The following is a 10,444-nucleotide window of genomic DNA, read 5'->3' as shown; positions in this document are numbered from 1 at the left end:
TCAATAACTTCAACAAACCAAAACCAATATCTGGACTCAAAACTGACTCAATTTCAAGACTGAAATCTGACTCAAAACTGACTCAAACAATCCACACTAAAACTGAAATCAGACCTTCAGTTTTATATCCTTCACTTCAGGCCCCAAACTGAATGAATGATGACAATACACACTTTTCAATGAAGGAAATAAAATGGTATGTACAGTGATATATGTGACAGCAGAAAATATCTCAAAGATAATACCGTTTCAGCAGCCGACCATTGACCAGCCCACCTGGACAATCTTCTCCATTCATTTCTTTCAGTAGAAAAGCATTTTGACCCCGATATGCAGCAATTCTGAATGGTCCCTTCCACAGATTCTCGAACTTTCCATGCTTGCCTTTGTCTTCATTTCTAGCATCCCATTTCAGCACTATGTCTTCAATCTGAAACTTGTCCGCCTTTGCCTTCCGATCATAGATTTTCTTGATTCTCTCTTGCAGCCTGAAGGTATTTTGAAAAACTTCCTCTCTCATCTGCTGTAAATGGATCATTTGGTTTATTCTTCACTGTAAATGATCTTCCTCACTACCAGCTTCTTGTAGAAGTTTAACAACCGGGACTGTGAGAGATGTCAGGAACATTGTGTCAACACCATATACAATCTCGAAAGGAGACATGCCTATTGATTTCTTCTGACTTACTCTATCCGCCCATAGTGCATTAACCAATTTCTTATGCCAGCTCTTTTTGTTTGTTTCCAACAGCTTTTTGATGATGTTGACCAATGATTTATTTGAAGATTCCGCCAATTCGTTACCTTGTGGATATTATGAAATAGAGTTCCCCAGGGTAATTTGATATTTGTTACAAAAATCAATCATCTTTTTAGATTTGAAAGCTGTTGCATTATCTGTAATCAACTTGTTAGGACACTCAAAACGTGACAAAATATTATTTTCAAGAAACTGGATTATTACCAAGTCAGTGGCCTGCCGAGTGGGAATAACCTCAATCCATTTTGTGAAATAATCTGTCACTATGAGGATCCACTTGTGCTGAGCTGAAGATGTAGGATGAATCTTGCCAATGAAATCTAAACCCCACTGCCGAAACAGAGCACTTACTTCAACCAGCTTAAGAGGTAAAGGCTGCAACTTTCTCCTCCCTTGAAAAATCTGGAATTCATGGCAGCTTGTAACAGTTTTATACACATCCGCAAAGAGGCTAGGCCAATAATATCCCTCTCTAAAAATCTTATTGACTATTGTCTTCCAAAATAGGTGACCCCCACAATCTCCCTTGTGAAAATCATCCATGACTTGTTTTTCTTCTTCCTCAACCAAACAATTCAGCAAGACACCACCGGGGCTTTTCCAATAGAGTGCATTATTCATAATACAAAACTTGGCAGCCTTTAATTTTAAAGTCCTAGTTTTATTTCTAGCCATCCCCGGTGGTGGTGAAAGATGATAGAGCACATATACAATATCTGAATACCAAGGAGAAAGAAGAAAATTTTAGATACCTAAACAAGCAAACTTTCTTCATCTTCTTCGGACATAGCAGCAATCAGATTTATGTCCAAGGCATGCAAATTAGACTCTGCCATTAGTTTTTCCAACCCCTGGCCCTTGATGAGCTTTGTTGGCTTTATCTCCACATCTATTCTAACAAAGTTGTGATCCATATGCCTCGTATCCCTTCCGGATCTGTTTGTACTAAGACATCTTTAACGGCTGTGTTAGGGACATAAGCAAGAATATGAGAATGCCGAATATATACTCAAAAATATTTCAAAAATTTTACCAAGGCAAGAGCTTACTTTTCAATAATGTTATACTTTAAGTCTACATCTCTTATTGTCCTACTACAAAAGGAAATTGGCTTCTCAAGTTGATCTCTTTTCTGCATTAAGACTGCTACTATATTATGATCCGAAGCAAATGAAAACAAAATAAAATCTTGGGAATAATCCAGGCTCATTAAAATTGGAGCTGAATAAAGAGCCAACTTTACCAAATTGAAAGACTTGATAGCTTCTTCGGTCCACTTTACTACACTGTCTTTCTTTAACATGTTTGTGATTTCCGTCAAATGTTCAACTAGATTTGGCACAAAATGACGTAAGAAGTTCATCTTATCATTGAATGCTTGGATCTCCTTTTTACTTCATGGAAAATCAATCTTCTAAATGGCTTCCACTTGAGCAAGATCGATGTGGATTCCCTCCTTGGATATGATGTGACCGAGAAGCTTCCCTTCATCCATGGCAAACAAGTTTTTTTTTGGATTAAGAGATAAGCCATAATTTCTACACCGCTGAAAAACAATTTTCAAATGATAAAGGTGTTCTTCATCTGAATTGGAAAAGACTGTCAAATCATCAAGATAAACTACTAAAAATACATCTTTCTCATTTGTAAAGGCGATATCCATAGCCCGCTGAAAAGTTGCACCAGAATTCTTTAATCCAAATGGCATCTTGGCATAATGGAAAGTTCCCCATGGAGTGGTGAATGTTGTTTTGTCCCTATCATCCTCATGGACCAGAATTTGATTATAGCTGGAATACCCATTGAGCAGTGACATACAAGATGCTCCAACTACTCTTTGGAGTATGTGGTCCATTTTTGGCAATGGATAGTTATCTTTCAAAGACACCTTATTCAGATTTCTAAAATCAATACATAATCTAATCTCACCTATTTTCTTCCACATGGGCACCAAATTGGAAATCCAATCTGAAAATATTATTGGAACGATTATACTAGCCTTGTACAATCGATTCACCTCCTTTTCTATTGATGGCAGCAACTTTGGTTTTATCCTTCTTAACTTTTGTCGAAATGGCTTCTGGTTTGGCTTGATTGGAATGATGTGCTGAATTATACTCTTATCATATGCCTTCAAATCTTAATAGCCCCATGCAAATACATCAATAAATGAAGACAATAAACTAATGTATTTTGCCTTTACCTGAGGAGGCAATGCCTTTGACAACTTCACCATCTTTGGATTTTCTGTTTTTCCAATATTCACATCCTCAACTCCCTTCTCAGTCATCACCAAGCTTGGTTTCTGGGCTACATCATCTTGATCAAATAACTCCTCTATAGGTATTAGACCTTTAGTAATGACATTGTCCTTCAGCTGAAAAACTTCCATCTGATGTACCTCTATGTCTACTTCACCATCATCTTGCTCTCCATCGATAGAAGTGTCTTTGTACTTTCCTTCATTTTGCAGAAATTCTTCAATCTCTTTGTCATCTTGAAACACCTGCCAATATCTTTGATTATCAAGGATAGCTGGGCGATGTTTCACATGAATTTCAAACTTATTGTTTGAATTCATCGGTATTTTCAAATTACTTGCAGCTATTGCAAGGGAATCTGCAATAACATTTTGTACACGAGGGACACATGTCAAAGTGTAATATGGAGACAACCCCAAGATATCTAATACCGCATTACAGTAAGCCCACATTCGAGGATGTTTGGCTTGGTATTCCCCCTTGACTTGCATGATAACTAATTCGGAGATGCCATAAACTAAAATTATTTTTGCATTCAACTTCTTGTGGATTTTCAAACCAGCAATTAAAGCTTCATATTTAGCTTCATTATTGAAACAATCAAAAGCCAATTTATACGAACAAACTCTTACATTACTCGGGACTTTGTTTGGTAGGAATGCAGGCTGCGTATCCAAATACCAATTCTAGCACCATCCTTACGTACTGCTCCATCAAAGTCCATACTCCACAAACCGGCTTCGTCCTCCAAGTGCTGAAATTCTGCCTGCTCTTCTACCTTTGCTTGCTGTCCATCAATTTTCTGCTGCTGGCAGAAGGTTGATTGTTCAATGGTACTATCAAGCCTTTGTCTTTCTTGATCAAGTACAGCTCTGAAATTTTTTGTAATCTCTAGAATATCTTCTCCTTCAACTAATTAACTATTTACATCATTAAAACTATCATAATAGAGAAGAAAAGATTCTAAATCAATATGTACATAATTGGTTGGATGATTTAAATGTTTCTCCTTGCTTGTGATCATGTACTTCATCTTTTTCTCCCGATATAATTTCCTCAACTGACCAAACATGGGAATAGTGGCATAGGAGAAATCTAGCTACAATGTCCCTTTGAGTTTTGCACCCCATGATCTAGATAGAAGCATGCCAAATCTAGGGGGAATATCGGCCACAACCACATCCATAAGAACATTCTTTGCAGGAATCTGATCTAAAGTGACAACCAAATATTTAATGAGACCAATACATCTGACCCTACCAGAATCAAAGGAATAAAGGTCATGGTACTTGCGAGCAATATCTAAACCCAATTTTTCCATAATTGCCTTTGGCATCAAATTATGAGATGCTCCTGAATCAAACATGGTGTTGTGCAAGACATAATCATGAAATCTAAGGCTGATGTAAAAAGGAGCTACATCACTATCCTTAGATTTACCTTCTAATGCCGGACCAAAGATAAGCTCGGGCTGGTCATCCTACACATTAACCATATTAGATAACGGATCTAAATTCAAAATCTTTGACACATGACCTTTATAGCTGCTATTCTTCATTAATTCAGTCAAATGTATTGAAACTTTTAACTTAGAAATCTCATTCTCTAAGCTAAAGGATATGTTTTTCTCTACCTCTTTGAGTGGAGCATCCTTCTTTTCAGTTTTCTCCTCTGATGCATTTGGCTGATTTGACCTTTCATTTGCTGATTATGTTTTGCTGGTGGTAGGATCTGCTGCCTCCTTTCCCTTTTTCTGCACATTTGGAGAATCGCTCTTTGATGGTGTCACTTCCTTCCTTTTTTGAATTGGATTGATGGTTACCTTTCTACTCCTGAGTGAATATTGTCATTGCTAAGCTGTCAAGGCATTCATGTATCCCCTCTGATATTCATCAGATTCTTCTTCTAGAATTGTTTAATTTGCTAAGATGAAATCTTCATCCTTTTGTATAGCTAATCTTTCTGAATATTCCTCTTCCTCGGTGATATAAATTTGCAAACCATTAGGTGTAAAGAAATGATTCTCCTCTCATATTATATTCTCATCATCATCTGATTTCAGACCATGTACAAAATTCTGCTGTAAGGGTGTCTTAACTTGTTGTTGTGCTGCTTGGTCTTGTGCTCTTTGTTCCCGTTGTTTGATTTTGAACTGTGGTTGCTGCTAACCATGGAAGTTTGGATTTCTGATCTGTGTCTCAGGCTTATCTGCAATAGTGATTCTATCAAACATCTTCTTGTTCTTGCAAAGAAAATGATCTGAGGAAGAAGCTTCCTCCTTTATGGTCACCTTCTTCTCGGTCTTTGTTCTAGCTCTCTAGGTTAGCAGATTTGCCTCTACGCTCACTGCAATTTTCTACATATCCTCGAATGTGGCCGGATCTCTTTCTCTCAATTGATATGCCATGTTGGGATCAAAGCCATCAGGAAATTTAATCAAATCCAGCCCCATTGGTGGCTTTATATCAGCGGGAATTGCATTATAAACAATATTGAATCTAACACAATAATCTTGGACACTCTCACCAACATTCCTCTTTATGTTTTCATATTCAGAAAGAATTTGAAGAGGATTTTTCTTTACCTCCCAATGATCCAAGAATTGTCTCTGAAGAATAGCCAATGTATTGATAGTCCCAGCTGGTAATGCTCTGAACCACTTCCGCACTTCGCCTCCAAAAGTTTGCACAAATAATCTCATGGTCACATTTTCTTCATCTATCTCATGAAGGTCAAAGAAATCGGTCATCTTATCCACATGCTGCTGCGATGTGATACCTTGGGTACCATAAAATAATGGAATTTTTCTTTGGTAATCAGCAGGCATAGCATCCAAGTTTTGTGGCAAAACAAGAGGTGCATATCGGGTAGGCATTGCTCTAGGTGGATTTGAAACTGGCCTTGGGGATGTAGGAGGAGTGGGAACAACAATAGCAGATGATGTAATTAGAGTATGAGGTGTAGAAGGAGGGGAGGAAATATGAGATGTATGAGGTGTTGAAGGGGTTGATAGGGGAGAAGAGACAGGGGGTCTCTGATCAGATATGGTGGGCTGCACGGTAATGGTGGGAATGAAAGGAGTTTAAGTAGGAATTTCTGAACCAGATACAACAGTAGATGAACCAAGAGTTGCAGATGCAAATTCTAAGAACTCGGGAAGGTTTGTAGCCACAATGGAAGTTTGAAGATTCAAGATGTAATCATCAATTGATCTATTGGCCTTTTCAGTTTCAAGATCTTTGACAAACTCTGGATTTAGGATAGTAGAACTAACAACACTTTCAGATTTAGTTTCAAACAATGATAGATCAAAATGTTCATCAAACTCAAGATCTTCAAGGTATTCAAAAACAACTGGACATGAATGAGATCTGAACATGGGAATCACAAAACTTTCTTGTCGGAGAATTCTTGGGATGAGATTTGGGTTTTCATACACGGGAGGAGAATCAGGATCAGGATTGGCCCTGTTGTATCATCTAGAAGCTAGTGTATTGAATTATTCCCAAAAATCAAATGGACATTATCAATTTGTTAGCCTATCAAATTCTAAACTCATCATCCAAAGTCTAGAATTGCTTTAAGATACTGGGGTAATAGTTTTAGTTCAGATGTTCAGTTTATAAACTAAACTATAGATTGACTGAAGCAGCATTCATCTACTTTTGCACTTGCAAATCAAGAGAATTTCGAAGGCTACCTGGCTAACATCAGGCTCCATCTATAGTATACAAAGAAAACAATGATAAACAAACTTTTCTTATCGAGTGTAGTCAAAGGCAGCTCTAGGGTAACATCAAACCACGCTTAACCTGATAGCTAGCCCTACCAGGTCAGGAGAGGGCTCTCTACTTGTCAATCTCAGGAAAATATGTTCAATAAAGTTTGAGATGATTGATATCAAGACTAATTTTAGGCTAGTTATATCTTCAGAGGAGTTTGATTGAGGTTTATGTTGGTTTGCTGGATCAAAAGTGAAAGGCAGTTTTGGGTCCGGGAATGGACTCAGTCTTACAGAGGTTTCTGTGGGGTGAGGTAAGAAAATGCTTTAGTACTTTGGATTAAGTGAAATGGAGAGTCTTAAGACTGGTGAGGAGTTGGAGAGGGCATGAAAGTAATAGGAATCCTCTTCAAACAGTTGAAAACATATAAAACCAAATAAACCCTAAGGTAGAGCACTGCAACATCAATGATTTCTACCTTTATCCTTGATTCATTTACTGCAGCTAAAAAGAGAGAGATGATGGCACACATAAACACATGTAAACTTAAATTATATAAGAAAAAGCAATACTAAATCACCTTACCACAAGAATCCCACAAAATGCTGCAAACCCTGGTCTATTTCCTTGCCAAACTATAGAGATGAATGTACAATAATGCTCAAAGCATTCACAAGAGTCCAACCTTTACAAATGACTGAAAAAGTACTAGATATAGGAAAAAAACCACCCATGCTAGCCTTTAGGGGTTGAATTCATGAGTTTAGGAGCTATTTCAACAAGATCTAAACTAAGAACTGAAAAATAGGCAGTGGAATAGCTTGCCTCTAAAACCTAGGAAACTGATTCATTCAGTTCAAAACCACCTATACATGATGTATCTACCTCCTTGAGTTAATTTTCATCATTTTTACATAAAATTACATCCATTTACACCAATTTACATCATGAGTTTTACCATGAGAGAGAAAAAGTCCAAACTAAGAAAAAACTAGGCAAAAAACAAAGTTTTTGAGCAAAATTGGCACTTTTTCATCCTGTGCGTAGCGCCACTTTTTCTTTGCGTAATGCTTTTTCTCATCTACTTTTGGAGGCCTTTCCCTTCACCATATTTGCTCCAAGTGGGCTTGCTGGAAAGGTCTCTCTGTCTAATTTCTAGGAAAGGTGGAATTTTTGAATTTGGTGTCTATTTTCCCCTCCAGAAGTCAGTTCTCCCAACACTACTTCCTGTGTGGCCAAAAAGTGGCAAAGAGGGCATTTTTAAGGTGTTTTTGACCCTTTTGGAGGCCCAAAACTTGTTAAAAATTCCTAGTAATTTCTAGGTATGCATAATTTTTCATGAGGAATCCAAAAATTTAAATTTTTCCTCCATAGGAGGTCCCTATCAAAAGCAAGCGCCAGGTGGCACTACGCACCTGCCGGAAAAAACCTGTTTTTTCCTTCAAATTTTCAAAATTGTCACAAAGTGTGCCAAATTTCTTGAAATTTGGCATGAGTGACCTGCATCAAGTACTATGTTGGGCCAATGAAGCTTCAGCCAAGATCTTGAGCTTATCTTTCTCTTTCTTGATCCTCAAATTCTTCCTTAACTTGGATTTAGGCTCTTTATCCTTGCTTTGCAAATCTTGTTTCGTGTCAAATAGTGATTTTCCATGTGCCTCAACATATTTTTCTCCTTTTTGGTTTTCTCAAGCAGCTTCTCCAAGTGTATATTTTCCCTCTATAGCCAATATTCCCGGTCAGCATCAATCTCTTGCTCAAGCGGTGTCAATTTGACTTTCCTCCTCTTTGCTGCTTGCCTGTTTTCCCTTATGTTTTGCAGCTCCATGATTGTCTGCTTATCCTCCAAATGCTTCTTCCATTGCTCAAGGTAATTTATGATCCACTTATCTCTTTCAAGGTTAATATATAAGTTATGGATGTTAGCTTCTTGTTCTTTGATGATCTCCTTGAGTTTTGAGCTTTGGGAGCCCAAATCAGTATCCTCATCCTGAATCAAAATGAAATCTTTCTCCATAAATTCAGAAGGCCATTCATCATGTAATGGTTGTTTTCCTTTATCCTGTACCTACTTTTCTAAAGAAGAAGGCAAAGCCCCTTTCATCCAGGTGAAGATAGCATATTCCTATGGTCTGATGAAGGAAACAAGACCCCTTCCACTCAAGGTGGAGATAGTACTCGTTTGGCAACTGCAAATAATCTCCTTGTGCCCTTTTGAAAAGTGATAAATACTGGCACACCTATAGTTTGAGTCTCATGAACCTCTTGCTGATTGGAAGGCTCTCCTGTCTCTTGAAATACTGATGGGGTCACTTGAGGGATTTTGAAAACCTCATGTGAAATGAAATCATCCCATGAAACATTCAACAAGCTCACTCGATGCAAAACCCCAATCTTGATCAATGCAAAGTGATAAATGCTGTTGTACTATTGATGAGGAGGTTTTCTTTGCACCAATGTGGTCATTTTCTCAATATTTTTGCATATGAAATAGGGGAGGTTCATCATCCTCACTCTAGTGAAATGCATCAATAATCTAACATGATAAGTGTACAAGCGAGAAAATCTCCCTTCACAGCTGAAGTATTTGATAAGGATCTTCATGAGTGGAGCATAAGTTTCCTATAGGTATCTGAAAGGAAAGACCCTACTAGTTTGCTTCTGATAACTAGCCTTGATATAAGGCTCATAATGCTCTTTGTACACAAGTTGTCCTTTGTTCCACTGTTCACCCACATTCGGAATACTTGTTTCTTCAACTATAGATTCAGGTGTCAAAGTGAAGATAACACCTGCTAATTTGACCTGGCCATTGTGAAGATGGAGAAAAAATAGTCTAGCAAGCTCATGATGGTATTTCACCCTTTCCACCATCTCACAAAACTAGTAGCAAGACTGATGTTTGAAACATGCTACTACAAGAGGACAAGCCAATATCTCTGTGAGTGTGGTGGGCTCCTCCCAGATGTGTTTTCCTCCCTTATGTCATTTTCTTGGTGCATGAATTTATTGGGAGGAATCAGTCACAGTTTCCTCATCCCTTTCATAAGCTGAATCTGTTTCCATATTTGCCACTGTATGGTGTAAAATGATGAGTATGAAGAGATTTTATATCAAGAATAGGTGATTGTTGTTTGATGAAAGGGATTGATGAGTGGGACTGATGAATGAATGATTTTGATGCTGGTTGTAGGGTTATTAGGGAGTGATAGTGTATGGGAATGAAGTTTATGGTTTGGGGAATAATGGGAATTTGTTAGGGTTTTAGGGTTTTGGGGATATGGAGGTAGGATGATTGTAAGTGAGAGAGGGAAAAGGAAATGAAATTTAGGAAATGTAGTGAAGAGGGATGGGATATGGGAGAATTATGTAGGGGAGGAAAAACAACAAGAATGTCAAAATTACAAAACCCTAGACAGTTTTTATAATGCACTGTGCTGCAAACTAGGGTTTGAATTTTCACCTATTAAAACACCATCAAAGATGATCAAATCTCTTGCAATGGCAATTTGGGATTTTTTACTTACTTGGATGAATAAAGTTTGCAAAGATTTGGAGCTTGGCAAGGTCATTTGTGTGAAATTATGGCTAGGTAGACTGGTGTGCTGCACCAACACACAAGTGCGTCGCGCTTGTTCAACTTCCTTTGTATTTTCTACGCTCTGTGCGCCACGCCTATACCCAAGTGCGCCACGCCAAGA

This window comes from Pinus tabuliformis, chromosome 5_1 (assembly GCF_031772625.1).
Source record: "Pinus tabuliformis cultivar Carrire ecotype Pingquan chromosome 5_1, CPIR1, whole genome shotgun sequence".
NCBI lineage: Eukaryota > Viridiplantae > Streptophyta > Pinopsida > Pinales > Pinaceae > Pinus > Pinus tabuliformis.
The sequence above is the reverse complement of the archived record's forward strand: the minus strand, read 5'-3'. Positions refer to the sequence as shown.